Raw genomic sequence first — 14937 nt, 5'->3', positions numbered from 1 at the left:
TTCCATTTCTATTTTTTGGAACAGTTTCAGGAGAATAGGAAATAGTTCTTCTTTAAATGTTTGGTAGAATTCCCCCAGGAAGCCGTCTGGCCCTGGGCTCTTGTTTGTTTGGAGATTTTTAATGACTGTTTCAATCTCCTTACTGGTTATGGGTCTGTTCAGGCTTTCTATTTCTTCCTGGTTCAGTTGTGGTAGTTTATATGTTTCTAGGAATGCATCCATTTCTTCCAGATTGTCAAATTTATTGCCGTAGAGTTGCTCATAGTATGTTCTTATAATAGTTTGTATTTCTTTGGTGTTAGTTGTGATCTCTCCTCTTTCATTCATGATTTTATTTATTTGGGTCCTTTCTCTTTTCTTTTTGATAAGTCGCGCCAGGGGTTTATCAATTTTATTAATTCTTTCAAAAAACCAGCTCCTAGTTTCGTTGATTTGTTCTATTGTTTTTTTTTTGTTTGTTTCTATTTCATTGATTTCTGCTCTGATCTTTATGATTTCTCTTCTCCTGCTGGGCTTAGGGTTTCTTTCTTGTTCTTTCTCCAGCTCCTTTAGATGTAGGGTTATGTTGTGTACCTGAGACCTTTCTTGTTTCTTGAGAAAGGCTTGTACCGCTATATATTTTCCTCTCAGGACTGCCTTTGTTGTGTCCCACAGATTTTGAACCGTTGTATTTTCATTATCATTTGTTTCCATGATTTTTTTCAATTCTTCTTTAATTTCCCGGTTGACCCATTAATTCTTTAGAAGGATACTGTTTAGTCTCCATGTATTTGGGTTCTTTCCAAACTTCCTTTTGTGGTTGAGTTCTAGCTTTAGAGCATTGTGGTCTGAAAATATGCAGGGAATGATCCCAATCTTTTCATACCAGTTGAGTCCTGATTTAGGACCGAGGATGTGATCTATTCTGGAGAATATTCCATGTGCACTAGAGAAGAATGTGTATTCTGTTGCTTTGGGATGAAATATTCTGAATATATCTGTGATGTCCATCTGGTCCAGTGTGTCATTTAAGGCCTTTATTTCCTTGCTGATCTTTTGCTTGGATGACCTGTCCATTTCAGTGAGGGGAGTGTTAAAGTGCCCTACTATTATTGTATTATTGTTGATGTGTTTCTTTGATTTTGTTATTAATTGGTTTATATAGTTGGCTGCTCCCACGTTGGGGGCATAGATATTTAAAATTGTTAAATCTTCTTGTTGGACAGACGCTTTGAGTATGATATAGTGTCCTTCCTCATCTCTTATTATAGTCTTTGGCTTAAAATCTAATTGATCTGATATAAGGATTGCCACTCCTGCTTTCTTCTGATGTCCATTAGCATGGCAAATTCTTTTCCACCCCCTCACTTTAAATCTGGAGGTATCTTCGGGCTTAAAATGAGTTTCTTGGAGGCAACATATGGATGGGTTTTGTTTTTTTATCCATTCTGATACCCTGTGTCTTTTGACAGGGGCATTTAGCCCATTCACATTCAGGGTGACTATTGAGTGATATGAATTTAGTGCCATTGTATTGCCTGTAAGGTGACTGTTACTGTATATGGTCTCTGTTCCTTTCTGATCTACCACTTGTAGGCTCTCTCTTTGCTTAGAGGACCCCTTTCAATATTTCCTGTAGAGCTGGTTTGGTATTTGCAAATTCTTTCAGTTTTTGTTTGTCCTGGAAGCTTTAAATATCTCCTTCTATTTTCAATGATAGCCTAGCTGGATATAGTATTCTTGGCTGCATGTTTTTCTCGTTTAGTGCTCTGAAAATATCATGCCAGCTCTTTCTGGCCTGCCAGGTCTCTGTGGATAAGTCAGCTGCCAATCTAATATTTTTACCATTGTATGTTACAGACTTCTTTTCCCGGGCTGCTTTCAGGATTTTCTCTTTGTCACTGAGACTTGTAAATTTTACTATTAGGTGACAGGGTGTGGGCCTATTCTTATTGATTTTGAGGGGCGTTCTCTGAACCTCCTGAATTTTGATGCTCATTCCCTTTGCCATATTGGGGAAATTCTCCCCAATAATTCTCTCCAGTATACCTTCTGCTCCCCTCTCTCTTTCTTCTTCTTCTGTAATCCCAATTATTCTAATGTTGTTTCGTCTTATGGTGTCACTTATCTCTCGAATTCTCCCCTCGTGGTCCAGTAGCTGTTTGTCTCTCTTTTGCTCAGCTTCTTTATTCTCTGTCATTTGGTCTTCTATATCACTAATTCTTTCTTCTGCCTCATTTATCCTAGCAGTTAGAGCCTCCATTTTTTTTTAAAGATTTTATTTATTTATTTGACAGAGATCACAAGTAGGCAGAGAATCAGGCAGAGAGAGAGAGAGAGGAGGAAGCAGGCTCCTGCTGAGCAGACAGCCCGATGCGGGACTCGATCCCAGGACCCCGAGATCATGACCTGAGCCGAAGGCAGCGGCTTAACCCACTGAGCCACCCAGGCACCCAGAGCCTCCATTTTTGATTGCACCTCATTAATAGCTTTTTTTATTTCAACTTGGTTAACTTTTAGTTCTTTTATTTCTCCAGAAAGGGCTTTTATATCTCTCAAGAGGGTTTCTCTAATATCTTCCATGCCTTTTTCGAGCCCGGCTAGAACCTTGAGAATTGTCATTCTGAACTCTAGATCTGACATATTACCGATGTCTGTATTGATTAGGTCCCTAGCCTTCGGTACTGCCTCTTGTTCTTTTTTTTGTGTTGAATTTTTACGTCTTGTCATTTTGTCCAGATAAGAGTAAATGAAGGGGCAAGTAAAATACTAAAAGGGTGGCAACAACCCCAGGAAAATATGCTTTAACCAAATTAGAAGAGATCCAAAATCGTGAGTGGGGAGAAAGGGGATAAAAAGAGGTTCAAAAAGGAAGAAAAAAAAAAAAGAAAAATGAAAAAAAAAAAGAAAGAAAAGAATTTTTAAAAAAAGAAAACACCTAAGAAAAATGTAAAAAAGAAAATATATATATATTAGATAAACTAGTAAAAAATCGTTAAAAAAGAAAAAGGTAACAGTTAAAAAAAAAAAATTTTACCCGAAGGCGAGAAGAAAAAAAAAAAAAATGAAAAAGAAAAAATTAAATTAACTGCAAGACTAAAAAAAATCACAGGAAAAAAGCCATGAGTTCCGTGCTTGGCTTTCTCCTCCTCTGGAATTTTGCTGCTCTCCTTGGTATTGAAACCGCACTCCTTGGTAGGTGAACTTGGTCTCGGCTGGATTTCTTGTTGATCTTCTGGGGGAGGGGCCTGTTGTAGTGATTCTCAAGTGTCTTTGCCCTAGGAGGAATTACATCGCCCTTACCCAGGGCCGGGGTGAGTAATCCGCTCAGGTTTTTTTTTCAGGAGCTTTCGTTCCCTGAGCGCTTTCCGTAGAGTTCCGGAGGACGGGAATACAAATGGCGGCCTCCTGGTCTCCGGCCGGAGGAGCCAAGAGCCCAGGGCCCCACTCCTCAGTGCGCCCTCAGAGAACAGCGCCAGTTACTCCCATCTGCCTGACCTCCAGCCGCGCTCCGAGCTCACCGAGCCTGCAACCGGTTCAAGGTAACATTGAGCTGTGAGCTTACTGTCGGCTCTGTCTCTGCAGCCGGCTTTCCCGTTCCAATACCCGCAAGCTCTGCGACACTCAGACACCCCCGATCCTTCTGTGACCCTGCGGGACCTGAGGCCACGCTGACCCCGCGTGGGCTTCGCCCTGGTTTAGCCTCTGGAGCGATGTCCCTCAGCGGAACAGACTTTTAAAAGTCCTGATTTTGTGCGAGGTTGCTCCGCCGCTTGCCGGGAGCCGGCCCCTCCCCCCGGGGTCTCTCTTCCCATCGCTTTGGATTCACTTCTCCGCCAGTCCTACTTTTCAGAAAGTGGTTGATTTTCTGTTTCCAGAATTGCTGTTCTTCTTCTCTTCGATCTGCCGATGGATTCTCAGGTGTTTGCAATCTTTAGATAAGCTATCTAGCTGATCTCCGGCTAGCTGAAGCAGTCTCAGCTTGCTACTTCTCCGCCATCTTGACTCCTCCCACCTTTTTACATTTTTATTTATATATTTATTTTAATTTCTTATTTCTCTTCAGTGTATCAGTATTCATTGTTTTTGCACCGCACCCAGTGCTCCATGCAATCCATGCCCTCTCTAACACCCACCACCAAGTTTCCCCATCCTCCCACCTCGCGCCTCTTCCAAACCCTCAGATTGTTTTTTGTTTTTCTTTTCATTTTTTATTTTCAGCATAACAGTATTCATTATTTTTACACCACACAACATAATGAGATGTATAGAATGCAATTAATTTTTTAAATTGATGCATAAGTAGGACTTGAAATGTTGGAGATGTTTGTGAAGACTTATTATGAGACAGTGTCATTTTCCTAAAGAGCGAAGTTCTGAGCAAGTCCAAAATGGGAATGTAAGCCAGCTGAGTTGAAAAGTCTTGCTAGAACGTGAATGATTTTTGACAAATTAGTAGTCTGGCATTTCTACAAAGAAGACATGATGGACTAGTGAAGCGATCACTTGAATACCCAATATGTATGTAGTTGAGGACACGTTCCCCCTCCACCCAAGCATTATAACTGCAATACATTTCCTTTAATGGTGCTTGGAGACAATGGGCTTTGAAGAGGTTTTTAAACAGGGTCATCATTGTTACATTGTATGTACGGAGCAAGAAGCTAATGTGAAATATAGCTGAGAATTCCTAGGGTGAATAGATAGATCATTGAGTATTTGGGGTCAGGTCTTCCATGGCTATACATACACATAAAACCAAGAAATGTAGAAATACGGGTGTAAAAGAAAAATTCTTACTAATAATATGTCAGAGAGAGTTTATAGTGGGGAGAAATTAGCATTTGGTGGTAGGCTATCTGACCAAATAAGCTTGAATATACCACAACAAAAAACAACGGAAGGATTTGATTGTCTTTCCGTCTTCTTCCTCATCTTTTTAATTTTACTTTTCCTGGTAGACATTGTATTTTTTATAAGTAACATGAAGAGAAGGAAAGTTAGAAACTACATTACAGGACTCTCTTCATAGGCACCAAGAAATCAGTGCTTCCAGAAATTTAATGTGGTATTAACAGTATACTAAATTAATGTATATATAACAAAACAGAAGTAGTTTTAAAGGGGGGGAGAATGAAACTGGAAACATGTAAAGTTTAGAGAGAATTTAGGTGCACTAATGTAAGTATGAGAGGAAAATTATGTAAAGTCTGATCCTTCTAAAGGATACCAAATTGTTCCTCTATTTCTTTAAGGCACTCTTTTTTTAAAAATATATTATTTATTTATTTGACAGACAGAGATCACAAGTAGACAGAGAGAGAGAGGAGGAAGCAGGCTCCCTGCTGAGCAGAGAGCGCAATGTGGGACTCGATCCCAGGACCCTGAGATCATGACCTGAGCCGAAGGCAGCGGCCTAACCCATGAGCCACCCAGGCGCCCATCTTTAAGGCACTCTTATCTACTAAGTTTCATGGCCTCTCTGGTCTCTACATTTCCCCTTCCTAGAAGAGCCTTTTTTTTTTTAAGTCTTTTCTTCACCATGCTTTATATTTATTTGTAACGTACATATTAAGTCTTGAAGTATGTATTTGTAAATTACCAAATGTAGATGTGTGTGTTCTAAGTTTTTAATCCCCTTTTCTACCCTTTCAGGTTTTGTTTTTCTAATCCAAACGGATGGGGCAATATGACTGTTTGGATCACTCTTATTTCACAAAACTAAGTCAGTGACGTAGAAGGGCATTTGTTTTAAGTGTAATTTCATCATAATTAAGACACGATTCATGGCTTATGGTTTGTTGGTCTTTGTCATCTTTAGAAGTCTGCAAAATTGATAGCCAAGCAGAAGAGACTCAAGAAACCCAGGACAGACGTTTCTGGCAAGCTCCATTTATCAACAACAAAACACTGACTGTGCACAGAGGTAATGTATTAGGAAAAATTTTTAATTTCAGCACAGACACAGTTCCTTCCATAAAAATACCGTGTAGGTGTGACTCTTGTGGTATGAATTTGAAATGTATTTCAGAATTAATTATTAATAAGAAAACCTTTTTAAGTAAGAAGGCTGTTGGCCTCAATACAGTAAGGAACAATCGTTTCTTCAGATTAACCATGAACAACCTCAAATGGGAAAGAAACCTTGTGAATTCATTCAAAATGGAAAACACCTCAGTCATAATGATGATTTAATCCCATATCAGAGAACTAAAAATATAGAGCAATGCTTTATTCAAAGCAATAAGGAATACAAGGAATGTGGGAAAGCTTTCCATGAGACGGCAGTTGTCATCCCATATAACCAAGCTTACATAGGACAGAGTCCTTGTGAACATAATGAATCTGATAAAACATTCTGTAGTAATTCAACCCTCGTGCTCAGTAAGATGGCACAAAGAACAGAAAATCTTTATGAGTTTCAAGAATATGCTACAACTTTTGAGAAATCATCTCTCTTGGAACACAAGAGTTCATTTAGAGGTGAAAGGTTATGAGTATATTAAAGAGTGGATAATTTCAATGGGAGATCAGACTTTCTTGGCACAGGAGAGAGAATATTTGAATATAACAACTTGGGAGAACCCTTTGGGGAGAAGTCAGTTCTTAATATAACTCAGAGAACACACATAGGAGGCAAAGTCTATCAATGTAATGAATATGGAAAAACATTCTGCAAAGAGTCAAAACTCACCAAACATCAGAAAACACATACAAGAGAGAAACCCTATGAATGTAAGGAATGTGGGAAATGCTTCTCTCGCAAATCTCTCCTCAGTATACATCAGCGAGGCCACACAGGATAGAAACCTTATGAATGTAAGGAGTGTGGGAAATGCTTCTCTAGAAGTTCACACCTCATAATTCCTCAGAGAACTCACACAGGAGAGAAACCCTATGAATGTAAGGAATGTAGAAGAAGCTTGTATCATAAGTCATATCTCACAGTAAACCAGAGAATTCACACAGGGGAGAAGCCATATGAATGTAATCAATGTGGAAAAACCTTTGTAAGTAACTCAGTCCTCACAGTACATCAGAAAACACACACAGGCGAGAAACCTTATGAGTGTAATCAGTGTGGGAAATTCTTCTCTAGAAACTCCTACCTCAGAGTACATCTGAGAACTCACACAGGGGAGAAGCCCTATGAATGTAAAGAATGTGGGAAGTTCTTCTCTAGGAATTCATACCTGACAGTACACCACAGAGAACTCACACAGGAGAGAAACCCTATGTGTGTAAAAAACGTGGGAAGACCTTTTGCCATAAGTCAGACTTTACAATACATAAATGAACACACAGAGGGGAGAAATCATACCACTGTACTCAGTGTGAGAAAGCCTTCACTTGCAGCTCAGTCCTCAGATCACATCAGAGAACTCACACAGGTGAGAAGCCCAATGGATGTAATCAGTGTGGGAAGTCATTTTCTGAGAAATCAGTTCTCACAGTACATCAGAGAATACAAACAGGAGAGAAACCTTATAAGGGTAGTGCATGTGGGAAGTCCTTCTATAATAAGTCAGATCTCACTAAGCATCAGAGAACACATACAAGAGAGAAACCCTGTGAATGTAATCATTGAGGGAAAACGTTCAGTTGCAACTCGGGCCTCAAAGGACATCAGAGAAGACACATAAGAGAGAAACCCTGTGAATGTATTGAGAGTGATAAAACCTCCAAGAAATCAGTTATCACAGTACATCCAAGGTTACATACAGGGGAAGAAAATTTATAAATACAGCAGTGAGAGAAATCTTTCTCTTGTGATCCATACCTCTAAATACCACTGAAAATTCACAAAGGACATGATCCCTATGAATGTAAAGAATGGCAAATTTTTACCCTAATTCATCTTCCAAAGTAAACAAGACAATACTCGTAGTGGGAAATACTCTGAATTTGTCGAATGTCTGAAAACCTGTTGAAATAAGACAAATAAAATGACTGTAGAAGAAACCCTATTAATGCATGTAGGAAATACGGGGGATTATTATGAAGTAGAACTTATTAAATAAGGAACTTACGTAGGAGATAATCCTGTCAATCAAACAGATGTGTGAAAATATTCTTCCAGAATTTGGCCTTAAATAACAATCATAGCACACTTGGGAGAAAGTGTCAACATCTTGTATACGTTTGAGACCTTTATACACAAGTTGTACTCAATGTATGTCAGGGAAATAATAGGGAAGATACCCAAAGAATGAACAAATCTGGTTCAGCCTTTATCGAGAAATGCCATTTTGTTGAGCAGGACAGTTGATATCAGAAGACATCGTAAAGATGTTTTGAGCATGCACGCTTAAACAAAATTTGGACTTTCTTATATCTGAAGATTGTATTGAAGGAAGAATGTCTTTAGGAAATACGGACAGAAATTTTCCTTTAGCTATATTATCTCTGATCTCAAAATTTTTAATAGAAATAAAACTGAAAATAGACATGTATAAAAACATTAACTGTGGAATGTGAAGCTTTTTGAAAAGAACAGATAAACGGAATATTCTTCTCAGACCCCAATTTCACTTTTGGAGAGACATATGTCACTCCATCCCCCGTCAGAGGGTTTTTGATTAGTCTGTCCCCAACCTATGCTGATACTTCTGCAAATAATGCTTGATGGTCTGGTTTATCCTGGAATCTACTCTGGGGGTTCTCCTCATGGACTAGAGCCAAATCAGAATGTACACTGCCATCAGCCAGGGACAGTTGAGGATGTGTCTGCTTCTTCTTCTTGGGCTCAGGAACCAGAAGTAACATTGAGTGTGTTAATGAAAGTAGAGGGCTGCCTAGAGTGCCGGGACTTCTGTGTCCCACCTGAAATTTACAGGAAGCTCCTCATGGCTTAGCTTTATTGAATTCAGGCCTGTTGACCCAGGGATAGCCCGCCTTTCCAGGGAGAGAAACTTGGTGGTGTTTTAGTGAAATATTTCATATATCTATCTAATTATGAGGCATATCTTAACCATTGGTGTGTCTGCCGCAGGTTGGAGGTAATGTAGTACAAGAATAGTTGAATATCTGCATACCATCCTCAAATCCATTCCATACCCAATAATTAGTACCACCTTCCGCACTTTTCTAAATTTGGTTAGTATTGATCTCAGGTCTTAACTAGTTTTACAGTAATATTTCACATATATTTCTCTGTGTGTGTGTGTTTGTGTGTGTGTGTGTGTGTGTGTGTGTGTGTGTGCGTGTAACATTTTTTTGCTAGTATATCAGTGGGAACTCATGTTTTGCAACTTATTTTTGTCTTGAAATGCATGGTTTTGCTATTTATACATACTGATATATTTAGCTTTAGTTGATTCACTTTAATAAAGCTTAATATGTGACCATAATGATATTGTCTCTTTTCCTGTTAATGATTTTTAGAATTTTAAGTTCTTTGTTATTAAAATAATAGTGCTTCCAAATTAAAAAAAAAAAATCAACTCTGGGCAGTAATTGAGATGTGGTTAAATAGACCCTATTTAAGTCACCAACTTGAGTTTTTTTTTTTTTCTTTTTTTTTTTTTAAAGAATTTATTTATTTATTTGACAGAGAGAGATCACAAGTAGGCAGAGAGGCAGGCAGAGAGAGAGGAGGAAGCAGGCTCCCTGCTCAGCAGAGAGCCCAATGCGGGACTCGATCCCAGGACCCTGGGATCATGACCTGAGCTGAAGGCAGTGGCTTAACCCACTGAGCCACTCAGGCGCCCAGTCACCAACTTGAGTTTTAAGAATAAGAGTATACTCATACGTATGACTCCTACAGTTAAGAGGACACACCCATTACCCAGAAAGGTTTCTCAATCTTGGGACTTCCCCCTCCCTCCCTCCTGGCCTCTGGCAACCAGTGATTTGCCTTCTGTAGCTAGGTTAGACTGATTTTTTAAAATACCATTTCACATAAATGGAGATGCACAATATGTCCTCTTCCTTATCTGTCTTTCATTCAGCCTGATTTTGAGATGCATCCGTGTTTTAGTATCTGTCAGTAACACCTTCATTTTTTGATTAAGTCATATTTTATTGTATGTTTAGTACTACGGTTCTGTTTACCTATTCCCTTTCCAGTTTTTGATTATTACGAGCAGAGCTGCAGTGAACTTCATGTGCATTTTAGTATAGGCCTATTGTTATTTCCCTTGGCTGGATACTTAGAAGTAAAGTTTCTCGGATTGTAGGATTAGCATACGTGGTATCAGACTTTTCTGAAGTGTTTGTTCCATTTTATATTTCTGTCACCAGTGTGTAAGAGATGTATTATTTCATGTTTTGGTCAATACTTGGTATTGTTACTTTTAATGTCACCATATTAACGTACATAGTGGCATTTCCCTGTGCTTTTTCATTTGCATGTCCCTGATAAATAATGATATGCATCTTTCACTTACTTATTGGCCATTTGTGTATCTTATTTTGTGAAGCATCTATTTAAATCATTTGCTCACTTTGTAGGTTGTTTGGCTTATTTTTGAGTTAGAAGGATTTTTTTTAATTTAATATTTTCCCCCAATCTGTGCCTTTCCCCCCGACCCCCTAGTTTGTGGCTTTTTAGAAGAAGTTTTTCATTTAGATAAAAGTCCAGCTGACCAGTTCTAATCTTTTCTAAGAGATCTTAACAATAGTATCAGAGATTTTCCCCCTTGTTTTCTAAATGCCTTAGTTCTGTGTTAGGTATAGGATCTCTTTGGAATACATTTTTATGTATAGTGTTTTAAGGGTTGAAATTTATATCATTCCATTTGAGCATTCAATTTTTTCAGCACCATTTGTTGAAATGACTGTCTTTCCTCCATCAAATTACCTTGGCACCTTTTAAGACCCCCAATTGATTATTTGTCTTTGTGTGTATTGGGTGTGGTTTCTACCTATGACCCTTTACTCTGACCCACTGATCTGTTTAGCTTCTCTGTGTTGTCTGTATTCCCATATCTTTGTTAATAAGTCTTTAAATGAAACTGTGTAAATTCTCCAACTTTGTTCTCTTGTCCAAAACTGTTTTGGCCCTTTCAAATCTTTTGCATTTCTGTGTATATTTCAGAATGAGCTCGTCAGTTTCCAAAACCAAAACAAAACAAAACAAAGATTACCTTAATATTGCTTTTAGGATTTTATTGATTCTGTATGTCGGGGAAAGTTGACATTTTAATAATACTAACTTTTCTGACCCATGAATATGATCTATCTCACCATTAAATCCAGTCTTTCTCTCAGCAGCATTTTGTATTGCCCAAGTAATATATATGTAATATATATACTGTTATATTAATATTATATATAATACATATACTGTTAATATTAATATACTTATATATTATATATATTAATATAATGTTGTATTAATTAATATAATATTATATTTATGTTATATATATAAGTATTATATTAATATTAACAGTATATATATTATATATAATATTAATATAATAGTATATATATAATATAACAGTATATATTATATATATAACATATACTGTTTTGTTAGGCTTATCCCTAAACCTTTCTTGCTTTGAATGCTATTATAAGTAGTATTATTTACATAATTTCACTTTTAGTAGTTTTTTGTTAATCTGTAGCAATATGGTTGAACCTTGTGTATTGACATTGTTTTCTGTAATCTTGATAAACAAACATCGTCTTGGTAGCTTTTTTGACTCCATAAGATTTTCTGATTGTATATGATCATGTCACCTGTACTTGCTTCTTTCTTTTCAACTTTGATGCTGTTAACATTTTTTTTTTCCTTTTCTGCATTCTCACTACAATGCGGAATGAACTGGTGTCAAAAGACATCCTTGCCTTACTCTGTCTTAAGGGACAGCACTGAGTCGATTATTGTATGTTTCATGTCAGCTGTGGGTTTCTCAGGTACAGAATGTTGTTTTTAATTCGAGTTTGCTCAGAGTTTCATCATAAATAAATGTCAATATTTTTTCTTTTGGCCTTTTAAGCACAAAATCTAATAATCATATGATTCCTTCTGAAATTCTTCTGATGCAATTAATTACACTTACTTATTTCTAAATGTTCAAACAACCTTGTATTTCTGTAAAAATCTACTTGGTTATGATCTGTCCTTTATATATTGCTGAGTTTGATTTGCAGATTCTGTGTTAAAGACGGCTGTGTCACTATTCATAAAGAATGACGTCTGTATGATCTGTGCGATGGTTGCCCCTCGAGTTTTTACATTGGTAATTTGTTTTCTCTCTTTTCCTTCCTTGGTTTGCAGGAAATTTATCAGTTTTACTGATTACATTTTTCAAAAGAATGAACTTTTGGTGTCACTGATTTTTCTCTGTGCTTTTTCTATTTCATTGACTTATGTCCACTTCTCTACTATTTTTATCTTTTCCTTCACTCTGGGGTTGGTTCTTTTTTTAACTTCTTAAAATGAAAGCTGGGTTTTCATTGGCTTTAATAATGTTTTCATTTTAATTATAAGTTTTTTAAAGTTCTGATTTTCACTCCAGGATCTAGAAATTCTGGGAAGTTATGGGTTCATTTTCATTTAGTTAAAAATATTTTCTAATTTACCTTAAGGTCTCTCCACCCACCCTACCATGAGTTACTTAGAAAAGCATGTGTGATTTCTACATATTTGGAATTTTTTCTAGATACTCTTTTCTTTTCTTTCTTTCTTTCTTTTTTTTTTTTTTGAAGATTTTATTTATTTCACAGACAGAGATCACAAGTAGGCAGAGAGGCAGGCAGAGAGAAAGAGAGAGGAGGAAGCAGTCTCTCTGCTGAGCAGACAGCCAGATGCGGGGCTCGATCCCAGGACCCTGGGATCATGACCTGAGCTGAAGGCAGAGGCTTTAACCCACTGAGCCACCCAGGCGCCCCTAAATACTCTTTTCATTTATGACTTGTTTGGTGTTCAGAGAATATAATCTTTATGGTTTTCCTTAAGTTTATCTTTCTTGGTGAATATTCCATGTGACTTGGGAAGACTGTACTCTGCTGTTACTGCACAAGATGTTCTAAAATGTCAGTTGGTTGATAATGTTTTGCAGCTTATACATATTCATGCTTCCTTTCCCTTTCAGTTGTTTTATCAATTCCTGAGAAAGGTATGTTGAAGTTTCCAGGTGTAATTGTGATTTTGTGTTTTTTTGTTGTCCGTTTCTCACATAACGAAGCTCTCATTTAAGGTACAGTTGCGTTAAGATTGTTGTATCTTCTTTCTCATTGTGAAATTTTCCTCTTTATTCCTGGTGAAATTCCTTTTCCTGAAATCTTTTTTTGTTTTTATTAGTATAACTACGTCAGCTTCTTATGATTATTGTTTGTATGGTATATCTAATTCCATCTTTCTGTAGTTTATATTTCTCTTTTAATTTAAAGCCAATTTTGGGGGCGTCTGGGTGGCTCAGTAGGTTAAGCCGCTGCCTTCGGCTCAGGTCATGATCTCAGGATCCTGGGATCGAGGCCTGCATCGGGCTCTCTGCTCAGCAGGGAGCCTGCTTCCCTCTCTCTCTCTCTGCCTGCCTCTCCATCTACTTGTGATTTCTCTCTGTCAAATAAATAAATAAAATCTTTAAAAAAATAAAGTCAATTTTTTTTATACGATAGAGTTGACTCTTGCTTTCTTATCCTTTCTGATCATCGCTAGCTTCTATTTTAATGCTTTTATTTGGAGCAAGTTCTTAGGTGAACTACCATCTTGGTAATTTTTTAAATTGAAATACTTCTTTTTATGAGATGACTACAGATTCCAGTGCACTTTTAAGAAATGATATATGCAAGTCCTGGGAACAGTTCACCCAGTTTTCACTAATGGTAACATTTTGCAAAACTGTTGTATAAATATCATATCCAGAAAAAAAATATATATCATATCCAGGATATTGACATTGATAAAATTTTGGGGCCTAAGAAAGATCTATCCAGTTTTTCTTCTCTTCATTTGTTTGCATACATTTAGTACAGTACAACTTTGTCACTTGTGTAGGTTTTGCGTATCTGCCCCATAGTCAAAATACTCTATAGTTCCATTATCATAAGGACCTCTACTGTTGGCCCTTTTATAACCACAGCCTCTTCACTCCTGTGCGCTCTGCCACTGTCAGTTCAAATGTTACATAGATTTGTATGTATGTCACTTTGGGATTAGTTTCTTTCCCTCGACATAACACCTTGAATATTCATCTAAGTTATTCTATCAATGGTTCATTCCTTTTAGTTGCCCATTAGTGTTCCATTTTATCTGATTTATTTATTTATTTATTTATTACAGAGTTTATTTTTAAGAGTCATGTATTAAAACAGGGAGATAATTTTAACCTTATTAGCTAAAAGATGTCTTGAGCAAATGTATTAATTCATGTACTTAGAACAAAAGTACTGAGGACGAAACAAACTCTTCTCTTTTTTAAACAAAATTACTTGTTAGAGTAACATTTTTTAAATGAGATAAAATTCTTTCAATAAGCATAAGGAAATTTTGATCTAGGTATGCTATATACCTTTTTGTTACTAATGGAAATGAAGTAATGGTAAAAATACTTTGTAAATGTGTGCATCTATGTTTTTTGAAAACTGAAGAAGCAGTCTGACATCTGGATAGTTTTCATGGGCTAGTTGTAGGAAATTTATGGAAAATAAGAATCAGCACACCAAAAAGTCTGATGCATTTTCACATATCTAGTTTCTGTTCACTATGATCAGGATTATAGGTAATACTGTAAAATACACTCACGTGCTGGTTATTAAGGCTATTTGGATTCTTTTTAATACTGAAAAGGTCACACAGATTGTGATTACTGTGTAGTGTCCAAGAACTAAGTTTTGCCATCTGTTACTCAAATACAGGAAAAAGTTAAGATAATCTAGTGATATGAGTGGTTTTGACATTTCTGTTTTTTGGAATCATCTATTAATTATAGTCTTTAAAGACTAATACCAAATTTTAAGCTTTTGCAAAAATAAAGCTTAGAGGTTATGCCAGTGTGTATATTT

The 14937-nt window shown here is 36.9% G+C and overlaps 1 long non-coding RNA gene across 1 annotated transcript in view; it reads left to right on the top strand.

The window, feature by feature from the left end:
* LOC309859742 overlaps positions 1 to 14937 on the top strand; it is a 324520-nt gene that overhangs the window by 296113 nt on the left and 13470 nt on the right. The window contains exon 5 of the long non-coding RNA XR_014308868.1: positions 5801 to 5905. This is a non-coding gene — a long non-coding RNA (uncharacterized lncRNA). The remainder of the gene's footprint in view (positions 1 to 5800; positions 5906 to 14937) is intronic.

Source organism: Mustela nivalis (genome assembly GCF_964662115.1).
Source record: "Mustela nivalis genome assembly, chromosome: 2".
NCBI lineage: Eukaryota > Metazoa > Chordata > Mammalia > Carnivora > Mustelidae > Mustela > Mustela nivalis.
This window is presented reverse-complemented; position numbering and strand designations above follow the sequence as displayed.